At 39.1% G+C, this 25,503-nt stretch overlaps 1 protein-coding gene across 1 annotated transcript in view; it reads right to left on the bottom strand.

Moving 5' to 3' along the window:
- Nucleotides 1-25,503, bottom strand: part of LARGE1 (LARGE xylosyl- and glucuronyltransferase 1) — a 277,613-nt gene that overhangs the window by 68,555 nt on the left and 183,555 nt on the right. The gene's annotated exons all lie outside the window — the stretch shown is intronic.

Genomic DNA, 25,503 nt, shown 5'->3' with positions numbered 1-25,503 from the left:
AGAGTTTACCTGCATAAGAAAGTTGCACCATTTTAATTTAAGAGAGTAATTTAAAAGTCATTTAGGTGAGACTGTGTAGAATGCTGCATAGAAATTATGACTTCAGTTTTATTTCAGTTTATCTTGCATTGATTAGCAGCTGGCTTCAGCTTGGGTAAAATGTATGTTAAATCAAATGTGTCTAGAAGGTTTGCACTGCTTGAAAATCAACCGAAAAATGAATGTTTGTATAGATAAGGACTTAATTATGTATCCTAAAATGTGGTGTATAAAATGTAAATAAGAGAAGTGATTGAAATGATGCTGTGGTAACAGAGGATGGAAGGGAGAACTGCATTTGGATCTAGTCAGAGGAAGGAAAAGGAATGGTGCTTTGAAAGAGGAACATGCTCAGTGAGGGCATTGAGACTGGAACTGGAAATTATTTTGTAACCTTTTGAGAAAGCAGTTAAGCATCATGCTTTGAAGGCTCATTTTCAAATCCCAGCTATGCTCATAAAATTGTGTGTGTGGTCACAGCAGTGCACTGTAAGCCTGAAATGATCATTATATGTTGCTTACATAGAACCACAGCTATGTATTACTAAAATTTCAGTATGGTCCAAGGTTGGGCTGAGAACAAGACATAAAGACAGATACAATTAATTCAGTTTTATAACTGTCTTGAAAGGTGATTGCAATATTCTCCTGTGGTATCTGTAATTCAGTAGAATGTCAGTAACCCCAATATGTCTCCTATGCTGTTTCAAAGAGTGTGAGCAGCAGTGATTGGCCAATGCATATAAAAAATAAACCAGAACACTATGAAAGCATTCAAGGAGTGGATGGAAATCAATCTAAAAATAACTTTAAGAGATTATCAAGTCCACTCCACACCACTCTAGCATCATCCTACCCTATCCTAAAGACATGTTACTCCTCTCCAGACCTTATTTTCCAGTGATGTCTCTCCTACACCATTACATATTTATTATACAGTATATATAATTTTTCACATTAGACCCCATATATAATTTTTAAGAAGGTGAAAAATCTGGGAGAGGGCTAAAGGATCATATCAAAGACCCATATGTGCTACTGAAAACTGGTAATGCTAATAGAGTGCAATGCACAGGCAAATGAAGGAAATTACAAGCCAGAGGCAAACACGTCCTAACCAACTCTGCTCATACAGATAAACCACAGCATCTCTCAACCTGTGAGACACATGGAACACACATCAGACATCACAAGCCATATACTGTGAAGAAATATGAAAGGCATCTCAACTGGCTGAAAGGAGCCTAAGGCAAAAGGAGGCTGAAGGACAAGATTTAAACCAACATTTGTTGATTCCAAACAGGAAGTCTGCCTGTTTATAGCCACTCTCTTACAGTTGAACTGGAATAAATCGAGATGAGAAACATTGGTTTGTAAAGGATGAGGGGAAAAACAAAAAAAAAAACCCGCAAAAACAAGAGAAAATGAAAGTGGGCTGGAATAGGTTGGCACAGCTGGCAGGAAGAGACTGACTCTGTCCATCATCTAATAGCACATTTCACAACTCAGCAGTCCACAGATCCTTCTCAGGATAATACAGCTACCATCAAAAGAAATGTTAGAATTCCATTTGCAAGAAGCAGGTATCAAATTTCTTCACCATCAACATGCTACAGACTTCAGCGTTTAAACCAATGGATAAGAAAAAATGAACAAACCTTAACGCTTGTTAATGGTTTTCATTTCCCAGGTACTAGTCCAAAATCTCAGTTCTAATAACTTACCTCTGAAATACTTATTTCTTAGTTATTATTTCTCATGCTGAGATAAACTAAAAAAGGTTCAGGAAATTGTGTTTGCATGTATTTATTGCAGTTGTATAATTTCCTTCTTCATTTTCCCTTTATTTTTGAAGACACCAGAAAAGAAATCTCAGTTTCACTAGCATTCCTTGAGATTTGATATGGGACACGGATGAAGGCAGAAATGAACATCATGTAAGCTTTAGGACTCAGATACATGGATCAGATAATGTGACTTACTTTGTATCAACTGAGCCGGAATAACTGCCTGTACATGTCCTTTTAGCTTGTCACAAACACACAGTAAAATGTATGAGCTAACATGCTTTGGTTTGCTTTTGCAGTGGCCTGGGAATGTGCACACATTCACATACTGTCCTAAGGTACAGCATTATGCAACGTGTCAGGCTGTCGTAACTCTTACTGGTGCATAAAAGCCTATTAGGCAGATGTGATGGCTTGTCTCCCAAGCCACCTTGGAGAAAATTATGGAGATATGCTTTCCATCTTCTCTAGTTATATTTCTATTTTCTCTAGGCTGGAAAAGTGTTGCTGTCTCTGCCAAAGAAGAATATATTTTTATTTCCCCTTAGTTGTCTCTATGATCTTAAGGCAGAAGTAATCCAGAAAACAGAACTTCAGCTGCATAGCAAATATTAATATTTCCAAAAAGGTTTTCATTCTGAATCAATATAGAAAAAAGAAAATCAGAAATATTTTCTGGAAGACATTCCCCAAATATTTTGATCTGAAGATATCAAAATAACATCTAAGAATGTACAACCATCCTCATGTTAAATAATATAAAACAATGTGACACATAATACAGATGCTTAATATATAGCCTATAGACCACATTATTCCATGTATCTCAAAGGTAAAACAAAAAATAAATATGAAGTTTTGTCCTTCCAATTAAAACCAACTAAAAATTCACACAAAAGCTTTCACTCAGAGCTTTAATCAGTTTTTGTTTTTTAAGGAATCATTGTGAGAATATCTGTCCACGACCAGCTATTTCATTTAGTTATTTTATTTATCAAGTGCATCTCAAAGTTACAGACATGAGGCACTGGCCAAAGGGATGCGTGGTGTGAAGCAGGCACACTGAACAGCTCTCTGACCACGGCCAGCCTGTCCCTCTGCCACCCTTTGTGCCTGCCCTGCTAGGTGCTCACAGCTCTGCAGGAACCATCACCAGGTTCACTTCACCTCTGATCATACCTCAGTCTGAATTCAGGTTTTCTAGGCAGGATAGAGTAGAGTTCCCTCCCGGCAGAGCCTTTTGGAAAGGCAAGCATAAGAGTTATGTGAGCTATTCTTCCAGCAGATGAGAACACGGTGCCTGCTGTAATGGATCTGAACCTTTCAGCATTCTGAGCTGCCGGTTTCTTCTTCCTAAGAGTTATTATAATAAAATACCACAACTAACAGGAAAAGCTCTATCATTTTCTGTTCAGGTCTTGCAGTTATGATTAAGTGCACTCCTCTCACTCTCTGTTACTCCAGGCACAAGTTAGCTTATGAAAATTAAGCTGTCTTTCTTACTTCTTCATACATCACCACTAACAGCCAGACAAGAGAAAACAAGGCTATGATTCTGGCATGACCACAGTGAAAAATTACCGGTCAGACAGAATTACAGCTGGATTGCTGGGAATGGGGCTATGTGCTGCCTGCCTGTGCTTTGAGACTTCTCCAGAAAGCAGCTGCAGCTACAGCATTTTGCACAGAACAGCTGCCTCACAGCTCTCACATGATGAGAAGCTTGGCTGTTGCTTGGAAGAGGTTTCCATGGAAAAACAGACACTTCTGAACCTGACAACTCAGTGCCTTCAATTCTGCTTTTACTTCACAGATTTTTGGTGGCTAATGGAGGGGAAAGCATTATCCTGTAACTCAGATGCTGAAGGGAACTCCAGACCTTAACTCAGTTCCCAGCTGTGATTCTGATTTCTTGGGTGACACCGAACAGCCTCTTGCTCAATTCTCCCTGAAAAAAACTTTACCCCTCTTCCATTTTGCCTGTCTCACATATTGCAGATGTCAACCCTCAGAGTTAGTGTTTGCTACTTTCTACTGAAAGGGTAAGAGCAGCAGCATGTGGCCAGGCTGCAGCTCCATCCAGCACAGAGCTGTCTCCAGCACCAGGGAGGAGCAACTGTGCAACACAGAGCACAATAGTGCAGCTCTGTGGTGGTTCTTCTCATAGGGGTCCTCTGGACACAGTGACTCATGGCACATCTGAAGGAGTATCAGCTTTTAATTATGTTGGGTCTGGTATCTGCTACTTTTGCTTGGTGCCAATCTTGGTGCCTGTGAACAATTATTTCCTTTTCTGCCCTAATTTTTTTCAGTTTTAGAGGATTTCATCTTCTCTACAGTCTGTGGTATGCAGGACCTTAAACTCAGCTCTTGCCTTGACACATTTTGCTATTACAAACAATAAAAATAGTAGTAAAAAATTATAGTTATTACAGGTACTTTCAACATCTTCTTTAGTGGAAACTTTTTTTTCTTTTTAACCTATAATGGCTTTTACATGACTCCACGCCATTAAAGTAAGAGCACTGGACCCACTGCAAACACTTTGTGGGAACTGCACTTTCTCAGGACATCAGGACATTTCCAGAAAGGACAAAATAAAAAGGCATATTAAAGGGCAGGGAAGGGCTGGGATATCACCTTCTGATTGCCCATGGCCAAAGGGTGAGCTGAAAAGATCTGTTTCAGCTCAGTTCTCCTGGTTGTTGGATTTGCAAGGTTTAGTTGTATCTGGTAGAAGCCTTCAAAGTTAAAATCAAGTGCAAAGTAGTTTTCAGCCTCTAAAAACAAAGTAAGTAAGCAATTTCTACACTGTGGAGAATATTAAAGGAGAACAGAACAGAACTTGCTGCTTCTAACTACTCTAACAGCTTTGGTTTAGATAATTAGGAATTTAATAAAGACACAAATGCTGGAGCTATAGCCAGAGTAATTATTACTACCAGAGTAATGCATGTCTTCAGTGTAAGCTGAAAGAGAGGAGAAGAACTCAATAAGAATTTAGTTTGAGGCTTGGCAGGATTCAGAACTGCAGCATTCTGTTCCCAAAATGGGACACAGAGAATAAAAAACTGACAGAAGGGAAAAGGGGAAAATGTACATATTCCCAATGCTGGAAATATTCTAAATTGGCCAATACTAAGCCTGATGAACACTGTCATGACTAGGTGAATCCATACTGGTACAATGAAGCAGAGTTATTTTCTGCATGATTCAGAGTTAAAATTTTTGATTAATGTAGTTTGCCTCTTTTCTGCTTCTCCTGATTTCTTTTTCTTTAACCTTTAAACAACTGCATAAGACACCATTCCTTTCTGAAATGTGTGAGGCCAAAACCTTAGCTGGTATAAATCAGAATTATTTCAATTAAATTAGTGCACTTAAACTGACTGATATCAACTGAATGTGTTGCACTTCATATTAAGTCTTGCCTGAGTGACTGACCCTTTCTTGATGGCCTTCCTGCCCCTGACCATATATTGGTTCATACAAAATATGGGGCTTATAAAATCTTTCACTTCTCCTGCCACATCTCTCATCCACTTCTTCAGATCACTGTCAAGTTCAAGTTCTTCATCCTCACTATCGCTGCCCTTTGCAATTCTTGTGCTGTCTATATAAATGCATGTTTTTTCCTGCTTCCAGGCTCATTCCTCTCTTCTACTGCCATGTCCTCTCTCATTCCAAAAAGAGACTCTGTCTTCTCATGCAACAAATGCCCTGACTTACCTCTGAAAATACATTTCAAGCACAAAATCCCCCAGGACTTTCCTCTATAAAGTTTAAAAAAAAATTACCATGAATCCAATGTAAAATACACACATGAAACTTTATGTGTGCTCTATAACACAAGTGTGCCAGACCCTAAAAATACAGTCTGACACTGTCTCATGCAGCTGTATGGTACAGGATACAGTGTTCAACAGAACTGAATACTTTGACCTCTACTGTGCATTTATTTCACAGGCATGCAAACATGTGATAGATATATGCATTACATTTGTACGCACACATTCACATGCACACACATATATACATGCATAAATATGTACAGATATGGGTGTGCAAATATATAGTCTCTACTGAGAAGAGCTTCTTTATTACATATGGAAATGTGAAGTTTCAGGGAAAAATGGCCCCTGCAAAAGTTTAACTTTTTTGCTTGATATCTCATTTGCATTAAGTACATTGCTGTTTCCCAGCAACCATTACTCCTTCTTAGTGGACTAAATACTCATGGAGAGAAACTGCATGGAGAGTTATTGAGGCACAGGTTGGATGAGAAGGAGGCCAAAGAGCAGCTCCCTGAAGGTACAGCAGGACTGGCTCAGAAGAGGAGAGGATGGCTCCACAGGAGATCATGTGCATAATGCACTGGTGCCAGGAGAAGGAGAGAGGACACGGGCAGTGAATACCTGGTAAGAATGGATGGTAGACAAATGAGGCAGAGGTAGATACAACATATCAAGGGCAGAGAAAGTCAAGATGAGCCAGGTTGACTCAATGCAAAAGAACAAGCGAAAGGAATAAAGGCAAACTCTGGCAATGCTGAAACAAGGATGTAAAGCAATGGTATCAGCTGACTTCCGGGATGTATTCAGAGATGGTGATGTGACAACGACAGAAGAAGTTAAAACAACTCAGACCAGAGAAGAAAAATAACTTGGCCAGAGTTGACACAGAGAGAAACATGACAGATGTTTTGTATGTGGTAGGAAGGAGGATTCAAAAGGCATACATAAAAGGTGATCAAGAGGATGCAGTATACAGAACTGTATTGAGGAAGTTGGGGTGAAGATGTAAATCTGATTCATCTTCATAAGGAAAGATGAAAGAATGAAATCAATCAAGAGAGGAAAATATATTGGGTTTCCACTCATCTTCTAATGTCCTCCAAGGAGCTTGTTAGAAAAATTAAGAGGACAGTGAGAAGTCCAGCAAACCCCAGCAAAGCTAGTAAATCTATCATTAATGTTTGCAGCACTTTCATCTGCAGAATTTCAGGGAAATGGATTCTCAGCAGTTGAGAACAAGAGGGTAAATGTAGAAAAAAACCTTTCATTTTGCCACAAAACTTTTTGAGGTTTTCTGTGGTCCCTTCCCACCTGGACCCATTCTGTGATATGCCCAACTCATTGCCATGAAATGTGCTCTGGCAGGGAGTCTGGAGAAGAATGAAATGGTTGTGCAATTTTAAGCTTGAGCAGAAGAATTGTAAGAATGAGCCCATGTACCAGCTACACAGGCAGCTCAGCCAGTCTTTCCTCACCTCAGTTTTTATGTCACTGTTTATAGTACAAATTGTCCCAGCTGTAGAACTGACATCTAATGAACAGCAATAGGAGACTTCACATAAACTTTTTCCAGCTGGTAAATATTCTTTTTTAACCAGGCTGCAGGAGGTCAGCAAGATGTACCCACTGCTCTGACTACACAGCTTACTTTTTTATTCACACCAATGGCTTTTCCCTTATTATAGTCTCCTTTTAAAATTTTGATTTATTCAATACAAAACCCCACACTCTTGTAAAATTGAAAACTTCTTTCTCTGAAAGCAGCAAAACATCTTTGTGAACAAAGTCAATTCAAATCTACCCCTTCTAATATTCAGGCACTGATTTGAGAGAAAGGGTCTAGAGTTTCAGGAATATACAAGCTATTAAAACCACTGCCTGAATTTGGGCTATGAATATATAAGCAAACACTGAACAAAAAAACGCTTTCTTTTTTTTTTTGTTTTTGCTGCCAAAGATAATGTAATAAAACTGTGAGGAGCAGAAAGTAAATATCCATGCACTATGACTCTGCCTGTCCTAAGTGCATCAATTTTATAAAGAGGATAAGGTCCTGCTATGCACATTTTTGTTGGCACAAAGCCCATCTGTGAAACGTGTCTCGGCTGTGGGGAACCGAGCAGCAGGATGCAGTGTGTGATCAATAAGGCTCTGATGCAATGCCTTTCAGTAGTAGCACTTCATTAAGGAGAACTTACAGCAGGAGAAACTGAGGCTCGTGGTGATGGAGGGACATTTCCAAGGTCACTGGGGAGGTGAGTGGTGATCTAGGAACAGGTGCCAGGTCTTGTGAGACCCAGAGCACCGATTTTAGGCACTGAGAGATTGTCCCTAATGAGAGCCTAGTGCCTGAACTGTCACTGCCAGTAATCACTCAGAAATTCCCACTCAGCTCACCTTTGAGCAGCTGTCAGCTCACTGGGTCCACTGATAGCTGAGTTTTTCCTTCCCACATCTCTGAATGCTATGTGCTGCCCTGACATAGATTTACTTTGGGTACATCCCTTGGGATTGCAGGCATGTCTCATCACTTTCCTCTTGACGTTCAGGCAGCTGCATTTTTCAGTAGTGATGTTAACTGAATGATCTTAACTCATATTCACACCAGGTAACAGAGGTTCGAAGTTGTCTGTTTGTCCCTCATTTTCACCACATCACTGCATCACTACACTTCATCAGGTTTCAGTGATTGCTGTCTGACGTTGTTGGAATAGTAAACTTCTTTGCTAGCAAGGAATTAGAGAAAGAGAATAAGAGCTTCCTAATATTCCAAAGACTACTCAAGGAAACTGTGCACAGCTTCCTACTTCATATCCTTTTGGGCAGTTATCATATATTAGCAGCAAGATATTAACGCCCCTTTCTTTTTATTTAAAAGGAACAAATCTTTTAAATTGATTAACACACCAAGAATGTTTGTAAGCAAGAAATCAGTGTATGTATCATAAGTACCTTCCCCGAGAATCAGAGAAATTCCAGAATACAGAAACAGAGGCAGAAACCCTCCTGAACAAGATGAACAAAATGAAACGGGTTGGTTTTCTAGCGACACTTAAAAAAAAAAAAATCAAAACAAACCAGAAAAAAAAATTATAGAAAAGGCCTGCAGTCATCCACTTAATGTGAAAAAGGTTGCCAAGTTATACTATGTGGTGTTGAAATCCAACTATGTTGACATTATTTTTCCCCTCTGTTGGGTTCAGTTCTGTTAAAAAAATAAACAAGCTTTGCATTTCCCTTTGGCTATGTGGCTTTACCAACCTCTGCAAATTCTTCTAGATGAAAATTCAGGAGTTGTCTCTTCAGTAGAACAGACTGCAGTAAGATGATGCTACCTGCCTAGCACTCCTTGCCAATGCTATTAAGGACACTTACTACACTGACAGTTTGTGTAAACAGCTCACTTTATCCTTTTAATTACGGGCTTCAAGACAGGTTAGAGCTCACAAACACTACTGCTAAGAATTATTTATGCATCAGGAGTATCAGACAGTAAGATGACACAGCAAATATTTGTTCACACCTAATGATTAAGCACAATTAAACCAGTATCATTAATGAGGACAGAGCTCTGATACCAGACAACGACTTGCTGTTTTGCATCTTGAGCCTACAGAGTAAGAAATGCTTCTGCCTGATGCTACAAAACAGTGCCTGTATCAGATATATTCATGCTTTCGTGATGAGCTCGAGTCTTGGGATCTGTTCCTCGTTCCTAAGTTGACCAGCTGTGCAATCTGACACAGATCACCTCTTCAGTGAGCTGCAGCCTCTCTCAGTAGGGCATGATTCTGCACTCAGGCAGTGGAGAAGAAAAAAAGAACAACTTGGAAAACACAATAGAAGTGTTGCAAGTTGTTTTCTTAGCAAGAGATGGAGCACTGCAAATACCTAATAACTGTGCAGAGAATTGGTCTTGAATTTGAAAACAACCGTCCTTTCTCTACATTCTTCTCTGTCTTTCAATCTGTACTCTGGAGACATCTGGATTTAAAGGTAAAGCGGTTGAGCTGTTCTCTTGCTGAAAATATGTCTGCTTGTAAACCCAACTTGAAATCATACATTGCATTGGCTCAGGTTTGCCAGCATGACCAATACTACAGAGTCATGATGGGCACAAAGGTAAAATTACACAGCCATCCTGAGTTCACATTGATCTCAGTACCTTCACCTCCACCAATAAATCATACAGGATGCCTTGTGGATTGCTAGCAAGCATTAACTAGTTTGTTTTCTTAGTTTACAGCTGTTTACTACACATATGACACATTTGCTACCATGACAACAAAACAGTTAATATTCCTGATGCAGAATCCCATAAGGATTGGAAAAAGCAATAAAAACAACAAAGCAGTTAATATTCCTGATAAAGAATCCAGTAAGGCTTGGAAAATGCAATAAACCAGCCATTCTTCAGTTTTTTGCAGATCACTCTTTGTGGATAGTACCAATGGTTTTCAGATGTTTAACACAAGTCTGTCTCAGCACTGACATTTCCCTTTTGTCCCTGTTTATTGGCTTAGTAATGAGTGATTCCTGCTGTTCTGAAGAATCTTCAAGCAAAGAGGAAGAAGGAGATCTCAACTAAGTAAAGGGATAAAAACTAGTGTTATGAAAATCAGCTTAAGTTCCCTCTCCCTCTCTGTTGTTTAATTATTTAGTTAGTGCAAGTCTGGCTTTAATTAAGACAAACAGATGAAAAATGTGAGGCCAATAGTATGCAGGAAATACAGAATTTTATCACACAGCTCTGAGTCAGAGAGTCTTTGAAGTATTGCAACAGAGTTGAAGTCCAAAGGCAAAGAGGTGAGAGATTAGCAGAAGGCACCAGTTTCATTAAGTAGATCTGTTTGTGATAACAGGAAGAAAGGGCAAGACTTGCTGTCTACTGAAACACAACAAGTCCCATAATGTATTCTGCACATCATATCATTCAGGCCTCTAATATTTCATTCATTGATTTTATTGTCAAACGAAAAGGCACTTGTTCCAAGTGGCATTTAGTGAGACAGATGGGGAGAGACCCAGAGTTCATTACTGGGAGTTTGCTTACTGGATAACGTTGACATTATATGATAAAAAGCAAAAAGAGGGCAGAAGTCTACCAGTCCTAATGTTTAGAAAGGTCTTTTTGGTTCTCTTCCAGGAAGCTGAAGGGCTTAGCACTGGTCAGACTGCAGACTGCCTCACATGTCATCTGCATCTATGAAAAAGCATCCCTCCAACTTCTCACACAGGCCCTCCCCTCTCTGTTCTGGCTCTGTGCTCCTTCCCCTACATTAGTATGTAAAACATCACATTAGCATCCCACAAACCCATCCCCTGCAATGAGGTCAACTTGTGTGGACTTTCTAAAAGGTTATGTGCAGGAGAGGTAAGATGTAAAATGGATTTGGGCTGAAAATAGTTAGCATCTGCTGGACTTCAGCAAAACAACAGCATCTGTAGGCAGGCACAGCAGCAGAACTTAAAATACCTAAGTGGTTAAAAATAAGGCAGCAGCTTGGAAAAGCTTCTGTGAACTTCTTTATAAATTTTGTATAGGATCTCCCCCTAGATTTAAATTTAAACAACAATATCCCTTTATTAATCTGAGCCTAATTTTACTGATTTTTAAAAAGTTACTTTAATAGTAAGGTTTATCACTCAAACTTTCATTAAAAAATACTAAAGAATCAAAATGATCATCTCATATATTAAAACCCCTCATATTTCCACAGTAAAATGAGAGAGAGGCATGAGAGAATTAAGAATTCTGAGGACATCAAGAAGCAGGAAGCCAAGTGTGCAATTGCTCCAGGAAAGCATGCAAAGGGCAGGAAGTTCTGGTATCTGCTAATCCCCTTAATCCCTACCAACGCATGAAGTGTAAGCAACGCCTGCTTTATGAAGTAGTAAAATGCTGTTATGAATTTTGAATCTATCTTGCATCTCAATAAATTTCATAACCCAAAAGTATACAAACAGCAAGCCAAGTATCAGTAAATTTCTATTTACTTATTTTTCCTCTTCACCTGTCTAAGGATGAAATGGAAAACAAAATTAAAACTGAAATCTCTAGAATGGACCTAGCTAACTCGCTCCCTCTTAAGCACAGATGTCAGATGGCACACTACCTGCTCTTATAAAAGGGAATAAATGTATGAGATAAATATGAGAAAATTATTCACAGCCTATATGTATCATAAGCCTCTTTTGTGTTAAAGAAGAAATAAATTACAAAACTAAGGGCTTCCCTCTCTGCTTTCTTGGGTAGGAAAAATAGAAGTCCCTCACTCATCAGATAGTCACATGTCAGACCAGACCCTTTCTTGGCTCATAGTTCCATGTGATGGAAATTAATGTCACCTTCTGTCATTCATGCTGCATAGACATTAAGCACCATAATAAATACAAATTACAGCAGAAACATATTTAATATTTTAGTAAATTGAAAATGGGTTGCCTTTCAAGTACTAAAAACCAGCAAGAAGTTAATATATGCATTTGCAGATTAGAAAGGCAGTAAGTCAAAAACAGAACGATAGATACAGAGGACAATTTTGGCTGCATATTGGGAAGATCAGTAAGACTCAGTTAAATGTAGTGATGAAATCTTTATTTCCATTGGATTTAATACTGTGAGAATTAATTCAGACCTCAGTCACATAAATGCTGCAGAAGCAAGCACACTAATTTGAGAAATTACCCCCCACAGCAGGAGTTACTGCCCACCAAGTTCATCTTGGTGTCCAGCTATCTGGGTTAGCTGCAGCACTCTCCACTGCTCCTCTACAACAGCTGAATGGAGAGTGAGAGGGACAGTAAGTCTCCATAAAGCCTGTTTATATAGTTCATGGAAAAGTACTGAAGAGATGATAGCAATAATTTCTTAAATCACTCCAAACAAAATTGTCAGGACATCAGTTTATGTCTCCAAAAGCAACCAGTAAATGGGATGTTTACAGATAATCTGTTCTAATCTCTAAAAAAGGTAAATCCTTTGGTAGCACTGAGGGCAGATTTGTGCTCCCTTCAGTATCTCACTTCAGCTTCCACCTCTGCCCTTTTAGAAGGCAGAACTGATCTTCCTTCTCCATGATTCTTTCCTGGAGGTGCACAAACATTGTACTCACTTATATAATCCAACTGTGTAGTCCCAGGCAGACCTGCCTAGGATTTACTTTTCACAAAGAAAAGATAATGTAGGTGGTTCTGAATAACTCTTGCAGTAATCTTGCACACGTATTATTTTCAAATGTATCCTAATTAACTTGTATTTTAATCCATCCAATTTCAGCCACCTTTTATTACAGTGTCGTAAGTAATTTCTTAACTCCACACTTCATTAGCACTTCTTTTAGCTTGGACCTACACTTGCTTCCTATCATGCCCTAAGCATTTTCAGAAATAAACTTCTTCTTGACAAGACTGTTTTCTGTCTAATTTGTAAGATCTTCTCTGTGTTCAATGCTGTAAAATATGGATGGTCAATTGTGCTTCGCAAACTGGAGTAAGAAATGTAAGATTCAATTTCAGTAGTGCTTAGCTACTCAAAGTAACAAAAAAGAGGAGGACACAAGACCTCCTCTGTAACATATGAAACGCTAGTTTCTGTCCTTCTAGAATAAGATGTGACCTTCTGATTGAATTTAAAGTTCTTGTTCTGTCACTTAGCCCATTAATTGCATGAGGAAACAAACTCCAAGGCTTAGATCAGATTCTGGGACAACCTTCCATTTTTTATCACTACATGAAGAGCTACTCAGTTCCTGTCTTTCTACGAAAGAAAAATAAACAATTTCCCATTTAAGCTTACAAGATCAATACTGCAAGGAAGTGAATTGTGTGAGTATGTCTGCTGTAAAACAAAAGAAATATTTATGTGAGATATGACTTGAGACACAAAGGCATTAAAAAGAGATCATTATCTGTTTTGGAAGTGAAGTGGAGGAAAGACCTATATATCATTATCAGGTTCTGGTCAGCTCCAGAAACTGAAAAGTACTAATGTTATTTCATTTCACAATAGACCCCTCAGACTGAATGAGGGCTGACTCAAGAGCAATCATAAATTATAACTAATTTGAAGGATTTTTTCCCTCCTCTTTTCCTCCAAGTCCTCTAAGCTAATTTTATAGCTAATGCAAGGACAGATCTGAGAGAGTAATTATCAAGCAGGTACGACAGGATTAAGAAACGCTCTGTGACAAGACAATGCTGAACTTCTCTCACTGAACCACTACACAAATTATTTGTGGCCAGGATTAAAGTATTTAATTAAATCATCTTTGTGCAGATGAAACATGAAAATCATTTTCTAAATTGCTGCAAGAGAGAAAACACTTCCCTTCATTTGCTTCTTACAATCTATTGAGTCTGTAGTTCAAAAACCAAAAAATGATCAAAACAGCAGTGACTCACAGGCAAGAGCATTAGGAGAAATCGAACTACCTTGAAAGTTATCTCCTTGCATACTTTTCTCTTCCAGCCAAGATGATGGTAACATTAGGCAAATACATGACTGGAGAAAGGACACTTCCAGACCAGAAAGGTAGTGTCTTGTCATGATACGAGAGGTTTACACACTGGAATTCTTCTTAAAGTAAAGCTGACAGTCACTTTGATGAGCTCTTACTCAACATTAGCATTCTGCTAGAGGACTCTGAGGGAGAAAAGGGATTGTCATGCTCTTGTTTTACAGAAACAACAATGGAAAGTAGGGAAATCTTGCCACTGTAAGTGTGTGTAGAACAAAGGATTTTTTGACCCCTGAGACCAACCAGGGGAAAATCCACCAAATTTAAGACATAGCTCTTCTTCCTGAGATTTATTTTCTGCAGTACCAGAAGGGAGAACCAACACTGCGGGGTTGCTCAGTTAAGGTCAGTAGGTCCAAAATATTCTCTGCCCCTCACTGCCCCCATCAGCAACAACAAACCTAGGAGAGGAGAACTGAGAGACAAGTACCTAGAGTTTTTATGGACTGCACTGAAGAACATCTGAAGTCTTGGCTGAGCTGGGAGAGATATTTTGATGTTTCCATGAAAATGTTTTTTAATATTTAGAAAACACTTTTGAGTAATGAACATCTGAAGTTGGTTTGACTTCATTTGGCTGCAGAATTGAATGGAATAATCTACTGGAGGATAAAATGCAAGGATTTGGACTTAATTCTCTAGCCACTGTCAGCTAGGAGGGAATGACTTCAAGCTATTTCTTTCTATTTGGACTAGTATCTTGGCTGGAAGAAAGCCCAGTAGGGAAGAACTGTGTTGGTTATTAATGCAAATCCTTACTATCTTCCTTCAGAAAAAAAAGGTGTTGTCATTTTTCGTACTGGATGGTTACCTCTTACTGCAGAAAGCAAACCAATCCTTTTTTTTTGGTTTTTTTTTTCCTTTTAATTGCAAGCTGTAACAAAAAAAATAGGAAAAAAATAATTTGGACAAAACCATCACAGATGCATCAAAGAATAAAGTACTCTGAACTGATTTCTGGGTCTAAGAAGCCTTATCAGAATGTCTTCAAATGACAGCTAAGATGAAAAGTCTATCTCCAGCTAAACTTTATTATTCCCTCTGCTGCATAGGTGGTAAAATAAATAATTTTCCAAAGGGAAAAAGAAGGAAAGTTAGATAAAACAAATGTTTTAAATTTTTATTATAATTTCTTTTCTATTCTACTGTTTGAGAAACAGCCTATGGATTTTTTGCTCTCAAAAATAGCAAAACCAGTTAATAAATATTCTATGTGAACAGTCATTAAATGAACAGTCTCTATGAATATATGTGCAATAAAAACCAAGACCTAACATTCAGTAATTTCAGTGAGTTTTTGCTCACACAACTATAACAATGCACATGTGCATATGCGGCAGATCAACCCTGCTGAACAATGTTAACAAAAAAGAAGTGTCTTTTAATAATTCTAATAATTTCCGGGTATACTGTATTAGTAAGTCACTGTGAATGAGAGAGAAACTAACACTGTAAATATACCTGTAACAATAATAGCTACCAGGAATGGGGGAAATATGGAAACAAGCATATGAAACTGCTAATGGGAATGAATTTCACCTAAGAATTATAGAGTGGAGGTCTCTAGTAAGCTCCAAGTTGTATGATACTGGACATACTAAAATGTTTCCACAGTATAACTCAAAAGTGAGTTAAATACTTACTTGCTTACTTACTTAAATACTTACTTTAAATATTCATAAAAATTTTGATGTATTTCTTCTGGACCACTTAACAATCATGAGCTGCTGCTTAATTTCCTTTCCCATCATTACTTACTGTCGATAAATGCATGTTAAATTTAATTTTTCTCCTTTGTAATTAGTCTTGGTCTACCTGCTTGACATATTAACTGATTTTAAAATCTCGTATTTGTGACATCAAATGATTTCTATGGTAACAGATTGAGACATATTCCTGAATAAGAGTGGTAAGTGGCTCATATTTGACCAGAAAGGGGAGAAAAATTCCAACCCTCCTTAATATAGGTGTGCTTTGATTGGGCTAATTAGTAACTACAAGAAGACACAACTGTGGTACAGTTAATATGCTGAGGTGCTGATAATCACAGAGGCTTGTGAGAAAGTTTTTAAGGTTATTGTGGGTGATGAAGATGTTAAGAATATGTCAATCACTTTTTGAAAATTAACTAATTTGATTCATAACTTCAGACTTAGTTCAGTACATAACTTTGCTCACTGATTTTAAAATATTTTTAAGTGGACTGTTCTGAAGAATAAGCCACTTCATAGCTATGTTGCAGTAGCTTTGAACATTAAGTTCAATCTGGACTTGACACTAGAAAACCTCTGGTCCCTGTCCCTTTGCACAAGGAATTTGCTCTCTTTTCAGATTTATATCCATTTATCAGCTTCAATTTGTACTATATACCAGACTTCAGCAATGGAACTGTATCTCATGTATCTCATGTCTCTGGGTCTGCATTAAAATTTGATGTGTTCTGCTGCACAGGCATTTGTGTCCTTGGATGATATCTGTCAAGGGTGCTCCAGTGAACACCAGTCCTGTCAAGTCCTCAGAACTTGCCAGCATTTCTGGCTTTGAAGGGCAACTGAATAAAATATACTTAACAGGGTGGTCTTATATGTCAGCCATAGCACCTGCTGTGAGTCCTAATAAAGTGATTCAGTGGGGTGATTCTGTGTGACAGGGAATGAAGACCCTCCATTTACACAAACTGACTTGAAGGAATAAATATTCAGACATAGCAAGCAGGTATGATTCCTTTTATCTCAAATGGAGCCATTCCAACCTGTAGCAGGTTAGAATTTGGCTCGGTAAATTTATACTACAAAAGAATGAAGTGTTTTTCATGTATTTTCTGAGTTTTATATATTTTCTCATAAAAACACCAGCTGTTGGCTTTGCTGCTGATTAGCAACCTCCCACTTTTCCCATTCTGGGCAAGTTGGTGAGGAAAGCTGTCAGACCAAGAACAGAATTGCTGGCACGGCACCCTCTGGCCAAGGCACGCTCCATGGAGCACACGCTGTGTAGGAGAGGCTTTGCCATTTGGGAAACTGGGCTTCATGAATTCTAATCCAGAATGGCCCAAGTTTAGCTCCTTAGAAGAGCAAGCTAAATTAAAACTAACAACTTTCCCAAGTGAAAAGGAATCTAACCAACTATTTTTGAAATGCTACCAGAATGCCATAGCAGGATGTGTATATGCTGTTTGATCACTGTGAGAGTACATCTAATTTGATGTTTTCATGGGGAGAAACTCTGCAAGTTGAAAGTACCAGAATCATGTGTGGCCATAGATGTTAAATTTCACAGAAGATGGTAGAACTTGCCCTCTGAACTGTCTGACAGCTATCATTCAGGTGTACTGAAAATAGCACCTCAGAAACCCTAATAATACCAGACAGCTACAACTTTAGGTATTCACAGTAAATCTTCAGCAATTATTCCAGTGAGGCTAAACATGAGATAAATCAGAGGGAACTATGAATTCCCAGTGTAAAAAAGGGTCAGTGAGCAATTTATTTGGACAGGGAGAGCTTATCCAGAGCTAGGGGCGCTACACCCACACACTAGGCAAGACAGAATGGGATGGAGAAAGGAACCCACAAACAACTCAGGATTGCAGAGGCAGTAAAGTGCCTGCTTATGTCTGTGGCAGAGCTGGGTAGCAGAGCTCAGATCCCTGCTGTTCCACTTGGTGGAACTGCTTTTCTTCTTCTCAATCCTTCTATGGATTTTTATCAACTTATTTCATGAGCAACAAAGTTTGCCAATACACTGTGACAATGTTAGTGTGTATAAATCACAAACCTTTTTTCTTGCTTCAACAGAAGAATCTAAATAGTTGCTAAGATTGCAAATTAGTTCATCTCTGCTTAAAGGATTAACTTTTTAGATCTTCTGCAAATCAGTGAGTTTGAAAGACAAAAAAAGACACACAATTCTTTCCCAGAGGGAGTAAAGTCACTCCCCCAGCAAAGCTGCTTTCAACTCCAAGTTCTGCTAACAAAATGGCAAAGGAAAAGCATTCATGTCAGACACGACCTTGGGAAGTGTTTTGTAACATGTCAGAACACAAAGAATACAGAATTCAGTAATTAGCAAGCATGGAGAGATTATATCAATGCCTTATACATATTGGTGGGTAGACAGAGGAGGGACAGCAAACAGGAATACTGAAACCACAGCAGGCTGGACAGTCAGGTTGATGAGAGTAGTTAAGAAGATTAATGTATACTCTAAACTGAACTCCCCTCATCGGTCAGTGCTCAGTAATTTAAAAGACAATGCCAGAGTCTTCATTTCAAGGTGACAAAAAATTCTGATGATGAAAAGACACAGCTGAAAACTTACTTTTAATTAAAAAGCAAACAGGCTGAAACTCCCATGTGCCTAAAAGAAGTAATAGCATTTCAGAAACAGAAGGGAGGCATTATTATTTAGATAGTTCATTTTATTAAATAAAAGAATTCAAAGAGAACCAGTAACAACTTTTCTGCCCTAATATCCTCAATAACATAAGATGATTACTCACCGACTTAATGAGAAAAAGTTTGAGGCTAAAGAGAAAGCAATTAAACTGACAGATTTGCTGCTACCAAGAACAGATATCCGCAAAATGCAGAGCTAGGATGCATTAAATGAACAGAATAATTCATGAACGTGAATGAAGACGATGAAGAAATGGATGACAAAATTCACATCTTCTATGCAATAACGCAATAGGCAGACCAGTGACAAGCAAACACTGAGGTGCCTGTTCAGGTGGACACAGATTTAACATATTCCTAATATTTTTTTAAAATTTATCAAAACTATGAAACTAAAAATTTATGACATATGAAAGCTCAGAAATTCAAGCAAAAGAGGCCAAAACTAGTTTTCTACAGAAGCTGGAGGTTTTCAGTTAGCTTCCCTTTCTTGCAGCAAACACTTTTAACCTGTTGAAGTTTAATGATGAAACTATTTTAGTGTTAAGAATTTGTGAGTTGTGGACAAGAACCCTTTTCCCTAGTGATCATTGAGCTCTCTAGCCTCAGGCATGCAACATCTGCCATAGCATGTGCCAGTGGGGAGCAGCAGCAGTTCGTCATGGTCAGCTGTGACATTTTGCTGACTGCTCCATCATTTTCCCAATGTTAAACTCAATGATCTCAAACTTCAGCCTAAATTTCAGCATCAAAGGCTTTAAGAGGGAGTTAGTACTTCACATATCCTCTGGACTTGGGAAGACCACATTTGGCAGATACTGTTCAGTGAGGGGGATAAAAGAGGATGCTGGTAGAGACCAACACTTGGCCCTGAATCTATTAGCCAGGACAGGCTCTGATGTTATCTGCCCTAACTCAATGCTGTATCTCAGTGCATCATCATTTTCAATCTTGCTGAAGTCAATGAGACTACTCATGAGCTTTAACACTTCAGCCTATGATTAAGTACTTCACTAAATAAGGTCATTAAATTTAAATTGTAGATGCTTGCTAGGTACTTCTGAAGGTTGTTCTCTCACCTGCAACATAATCCCTGTAGGCTCATGGCTGGCAAAACAAGTGGCTAAATAACATCCAAATCTGCATGTCAGCAATCCTCCCACTAAACTTAAGACACAGGAAATTGATTGATTCAAGAGGGAGCTGTGTTTACCCTACTGCTGATGTAGGGAAGAACAGAAGCATGTTATGGCTTGTAGAAAAGAGTGAAACATACAGAAAAGGAAAGGTGGATGAACATGGCATACCACAGTACCTGGCAGAGATATCTTAGCTGGTTTAAGTAGCAAAAGCCTTACAACTGTGTTAATGCAGCGTTTTGCCAGTGTGTAGTTTTGCCATCTCTCAGCAGGAACTGTCAGTGCAACACAGTATTTTGCCAGTGCAGTTAACTAGCTCAGGTACATGTGCATATGTTGGCCCTCATAGAGATATATCCTAAAGGATTCCTAAAGGATTAACACGGCACTTCCAACATCACCAGAGCTATTTTCACTTCTCTCTATTCAGCATGCACACCTCAAAGCAGCCCTCTACCCTGCTTCCTACTCCCAAACAGGCTATCAATCATAATGAAGGGTATGCTAAAGCCATAATGCAGATAACAGACCATTAAAAGCTCAAATGAGACTACTAAACATGTTTCATTAATCATAGCACAATCCAGTCTTGAACTAGGAGTTACACATTTGGTGGGTCAGTAATGGAAGGCTTCTTGCTACCCAATTCTGGTGACTGGGAAAGGGAGTTGCCTTAAGCATTCTGCTCTTCCTCCTCTTCCTTGGGTGCACATGACCTGTGAGGGTTACACTGCTGGGAAAGGAGTGAGAGAATAGAGAATAAAAATAAGAGACCTGCTATAAAAAAAGAGTGTGAATTCTCTCCAGAAAGCCTGGATTCTCAAAGGAGCCAAAACACCCACAGCTCACACAAATTTTAGTAACAGCACTTCTGAAAAACTGGCCAAACTGGCTCCTTCTCCATTGCAAGGGGTCTTTATTTTGGGATTTGACAGAGTATCAGAAAGAGGAGTTTTCTTCCTAGGGGCCCAAACCCCAGTGCTGATCCTACCCCTGTAAAAGCATAGCAGTTCAATTTCAAAGAAAATACTGTGATAAAGAGACGCCTCCTTTGCATCACTTATTTGTACATGCCTGGCTTTTTTCCAGCAGCTTTCCAAACCCTTTCCAGAAAAGTCAGCAAGTTACCTGCTAGGCAACTGCCAGGTGAACAAGAGCTACCTGCTGGACACACCTGGCTATTTAACCCTTCGGATGCCACATGCCTCTGCAAAATAGCTTACAAGTGGCACACACGTTTTTGGTTTTATTGACTCCAGTAGCAGGTTGGAGAAGGTGGTTTCAGCAGAGGTTAAGGTTTCAGCAGAGACAGAAGACATTCTCAAAAAGACTCTAGCAGAAGAGACAAGATGCCAAAACTAAAGAGGCCTAACAGAATGGGTTTGATGTTTAATCCTAGTGGAGGATCTGAATCAACAAACTTCTTGTGAGGAGGCAGGGGTTTTTACCTTAGTTTCACCTCTTTGTGGTCATGCTTAACTCCGTGGTTTACCCTTACAGAAGACTCAAATGAGCAGAGACATCAGTTCTTGACATTGTTTGATGGGTTTTACTACAGACTGCTAAAAAATGGGCAAGAAGTGTTGAATGCAGAAAATGAGCTTTCAAAAACACAGCAGCAGAGGTTCTATTACGCCAGATATCTGCTACTCTGTCTTTGAGCTTATACTGTTCACAGGAGCATGAATTTCCTATGTTATCACTTAATTTCTGTATACTAAAATGGCAGCTTCTATTCTGATAATGTGTGTTTCACATAGGATTCTGGAGCACTACCAATTAAAAGCAGATTATTAACATACTTTCATATGTTAATAAACCCCTGACTCCTGTTATTTGTTTTGAATGTTGCCTAATATTTTAACATCTGCAGAACTTACTGCTCCTACTTGTGCCCTGCCAAATGAAGATGGGTTTAGAGGACTCATACTGTCCCTGCTGTGAAATTTCTTGAGAACACAGTGATTTGTGGCAGGGGTTGGAAACACTCCTAAGCATTTGGAGAAATTAATTTCCAACAATTAATTATGTTTCTACAGTACAGTATGCTCCTTCCTCTATGGGGTTAGGAACCAGAAGCCCCAAAAATTCTTTGGGGGTGTTTATTAGTACTGCATATTCTAGAAGTATCTAATAACAGGAAAAAGTTGGTGGTTTCTGCTTTTTTTAAAGAGTAAGCTTTTTGCTGTTATGACTGCTATGAAAAGCAAGGAAGTGTAATATTAATGAGCCAGACAACAAACAAGTGTACCTTCTTTTTTCTTGACATCATCATTTTTAAGTAGGTCTCCTGATCTTTGAGGGTTTTGCCATGGTAGACTATCCCCTTTAAAGCAGGTTTCAGGAATTAACCTCTCGAAGTCCACATATCTCTTCTTACACAGGTGCTTTTTCTCCTGTGCACAGAAAGCTATGATGATACCTTTACTTTCTTTGGCACAACTATCTGCATATTTTTCAATGCCAAGGTTTTGGCAAAGTGATATCACTTTGGTAGCCATCAAATGTTCATGCAGCTCACCAGGATACAATAGAAATGAAGAGATACTGGTCCCATACTGAGAGCTTACTGGCAGCACTTCTTGTACCTGTGTTTTGTGCTAACACCAGTGGGCTAAAAAGCACCACACAGTCCATCACTCACTTCCCTTCTCCCTCAGTGGGACTGGGGAGGAGGAAATGAAGAATAAAAGCAAGAAGACACGGGGGTCCAGATTGAAAAAAACCAAAACCAACAAGGAATTGTTTAATTAGTGGAGGAAGAGGGAAGGGAAGAAAACAAAGCAAAACAAGTGGTGCCAAGGTCCCTCCTGTGGGCAACTTATGCCCAGACAGACCTAATGAAAAGATGTCTAGTCCCCTAAAGCCAGCTCTTCTCCCTTTTAGTGCTGAGCATGAAGCTTAATGCCACGGAATAATAACTCTTGTTGGTGAGTCACCTGCCTGGCTGTGTCCTGTCCCAGCCTACTGAGTGCCCACCAAAGTACACACTGTGGGGGCAGAGTGAGAATGGGGGAAGACCTTGATGCTGTGCAACCAGAGCTCAGCAAAAGCCAGAACATGAGTGTGCCATCAGCACTGTTTTGGTTACAAAATCTAAACCCCAACACCGTATGAACTGCTACAAAGAAAATGATTCCAGACTTCCAAGGAACTTCCCTATTACCTGCACAGATTAAATGAGGCTGGTAAACAAAGGAGTCCAAGCCACACTAAATATTTTAGCATGTTTAAACAGTTAAACAGATGGGAATGAGCTTCAGAGTTACCATGTCCTGAACATTTCATCTTTATTTGGGTTTTGCTGCACTATGACCTCTTGAGGAGACCTGCCAGTGTTCCATGGACACAGCATCTCCTCGCAAGCAGCTGCCTGTCTTTGGAGCTCTGTCACCTTTCTCTACCTGAGAATATGCTAGGAGGGATCTACTGCCCTGCTTAGCCATCTCAACCTACTGCACATAGGCTTCTTTTGCTATAGTCTTTTGCAGACATTTCACAGAACGTCGGGTAAATGTGACCCAGGTTTTAAATGGGCAAGTGAAAATGTTAAAGGGGGTGGGGTAATGCAGGAAAGTATCTTGTCAGTGTAAAACTGCATGAGTCATGTAAGGTGTATCAATAATTAAACACTAAAAAGAATGAAGCAGAACAAGTGTGGATTAAAGGTGCATCCCAACTATGGGCTGGAACTAATGAGGCTTTTCTTTTTACCATCAGAGAAAGTTTATTACATGTACTTCAAAGGCAGCTGACTTAGTGAGCAGTGGAGGTGGGTCAGATACATCCTTTCCACTGACACTCAGCATAAAAGGAGAAGCATTCATAATGGAATGGCTGAACTGGCTATGGAAATAATAACCCATTACTCTGGAAAATTTTAAAGAGAGGATTAAACCCAAAAATAAAAAGAGAGGTAAGGGAAGAACAGCATATTAAATAAAAACAGAATCCCGTAGTTATTTCACAGCTACAAAAAGTGTGTCCTGATGCCATACATGCTCCTCATTCTGACCTCTGGCCAGGTCCATAAAACCTGACCTGTGATACACTGCGCTGTTAAAATGCCTCTACCCTCTACAGCTGAGGCTGACCAATTAGATGTTAACAGTACTGAAAGTGGGGTGAAAAACACCCTGATTACCAATGTAAACACCATTACATCAAGAGCTATTGCAGACACCTCCAGGGACAACAGTGGAGATGGGGAAATTAGAAAAGAAAAATCATCATGCAAAAGGTACAAGTTAATAAGTGTGTGGAATAGAAACACAGAGAGAAATACTGAATGGGGTGAAAATGGGTGGAAAGCAGTGTATTATACTGCAGTATATTATATATATATATATTTTTTTTATTTTTTTTTTCAGAGAGCTATGAACTGTTGAGGTTTTCCCAGGAACTGAAAGACAGGAAATGCTTGGTTCTTGTTTCACTTGTGAGGCTGTCTGGCACTCAGCCCCTGCTCAAGTTAGACCCTCCTGCCTCTAATCCTGAGCTTGCCTGAACTTGAAATGTGGAAAGAAAAAGTGCTGATCCTTGCTGACAGCAGACAGGCACACCACATCTGTGATATCTGTGTAGCACCAGATTTCTACAATGCCCTTGTAACAGAACTGCACACTCAGACAAATTCAGCTAAATCTCCTTGTGATTCTTCACAAGAAATCACATTAGTTTGCAAGTGAGTAATTATTAACCTGCCACTGATAGATCCAATGGCATTTCAGGAACAGGACTGTGCTACTGTAACATGGGCTATAGTGTGTGGAATGAAAACAGGAGATCCTCAAATTACAGTTCAGATACAAGTATGCAAATCCCAAGCTATTCCAAGGCAAATGAAAGCTATCACGACTTCTCTTTCACAATCAACAAATTTATCCACATTTCACAGTTCCCAAAATTTTGGTTCCTTCATTTTTTTCCTTGATTTTTAACAGAATTCAATGCACTTTTATATTTCAGGAAAAATTAATCTGTTGAGCATAGGTGGTAAGAGTATTCTAGCACACCTCTGCTGGTCACTGCATCTCTTGTCTTAGGAAAAAAACCCACCATACATTTCACACATGCACTGTTTTCTAATTAAAAGCTGGATTCTCATCCAATTTTCCCCAATATAAATCCAAGGGCAGCTTAAATGAAAGTAATGAAATTGCTCTGGATGCAGTCTATGGCAAATGAGACAAGGATCTTGGCCTAATCTCATGAATGTCTCCCTTGAGATCTCCATTAGTAACACTGCTTTTTTAGTGAAAAATGCACCACATTCATGCAAAATCCCCTGAAGGAGAAAATTGTGTTTTGTTAATAAATCAATTCTACAGTTACTGTAAAATTTTGGTGAGATCTGAGGGGAAATGGTTACAACACCCTGCTATCTCAATATAACTCCTCACCAACAGCTCTAGAAATATAATAATAATATATTTAATTAAATAACTTGTTTCAGTTTGTATGATTGCTAAGCCTATAAGGGAAAATTGTGATGCAACTACACCTGTCTTCCTTCTCAAGTATCATTAGTACTAATTGTTTACAATTTCACTCATGGCAGTAGCTGGATTAGGTTGATTTCAATATATTGCTAAGAGATACTAATCCCATTTGCAGGGCAGGAAATGGGCATTGGAATTGGTAAGGGTGCTTCAAGCTTTCAGGTTTAATAAAACACTTGTGACAGCTCTTTATCCTGACTCACCTGAAGGAGTCTGCCTCCTCTTTGAACTTTCACAATGGACTATGAACAAGACATCAGAGCTACAAAGCTCCTTGGAACAAGCTCATGTTTTGCCTGACAGCTAGGCCAGACAGAGGAAGTCTCT

This window comes from Catharus ustulatus, chromosome 4 (assembly GCF_009819885.2).
Source record: "Catharus ustulatus isolate bCatUst1 chromosome 4, bCatUst1.pri.v2, whole genome shotgun sequence".
Classification (NCBI taxonomy): domain Eukaryota; kingdom Metazoa; phylum Chordata; class Aves; order Passeriformes; family Turdidae; genus Catharus; species Catharus ustulatus.
Note: the sequence above shows the minus strand (reverse complement) of the source record. Positions and strands in the feature narration are given on the sequence as shown.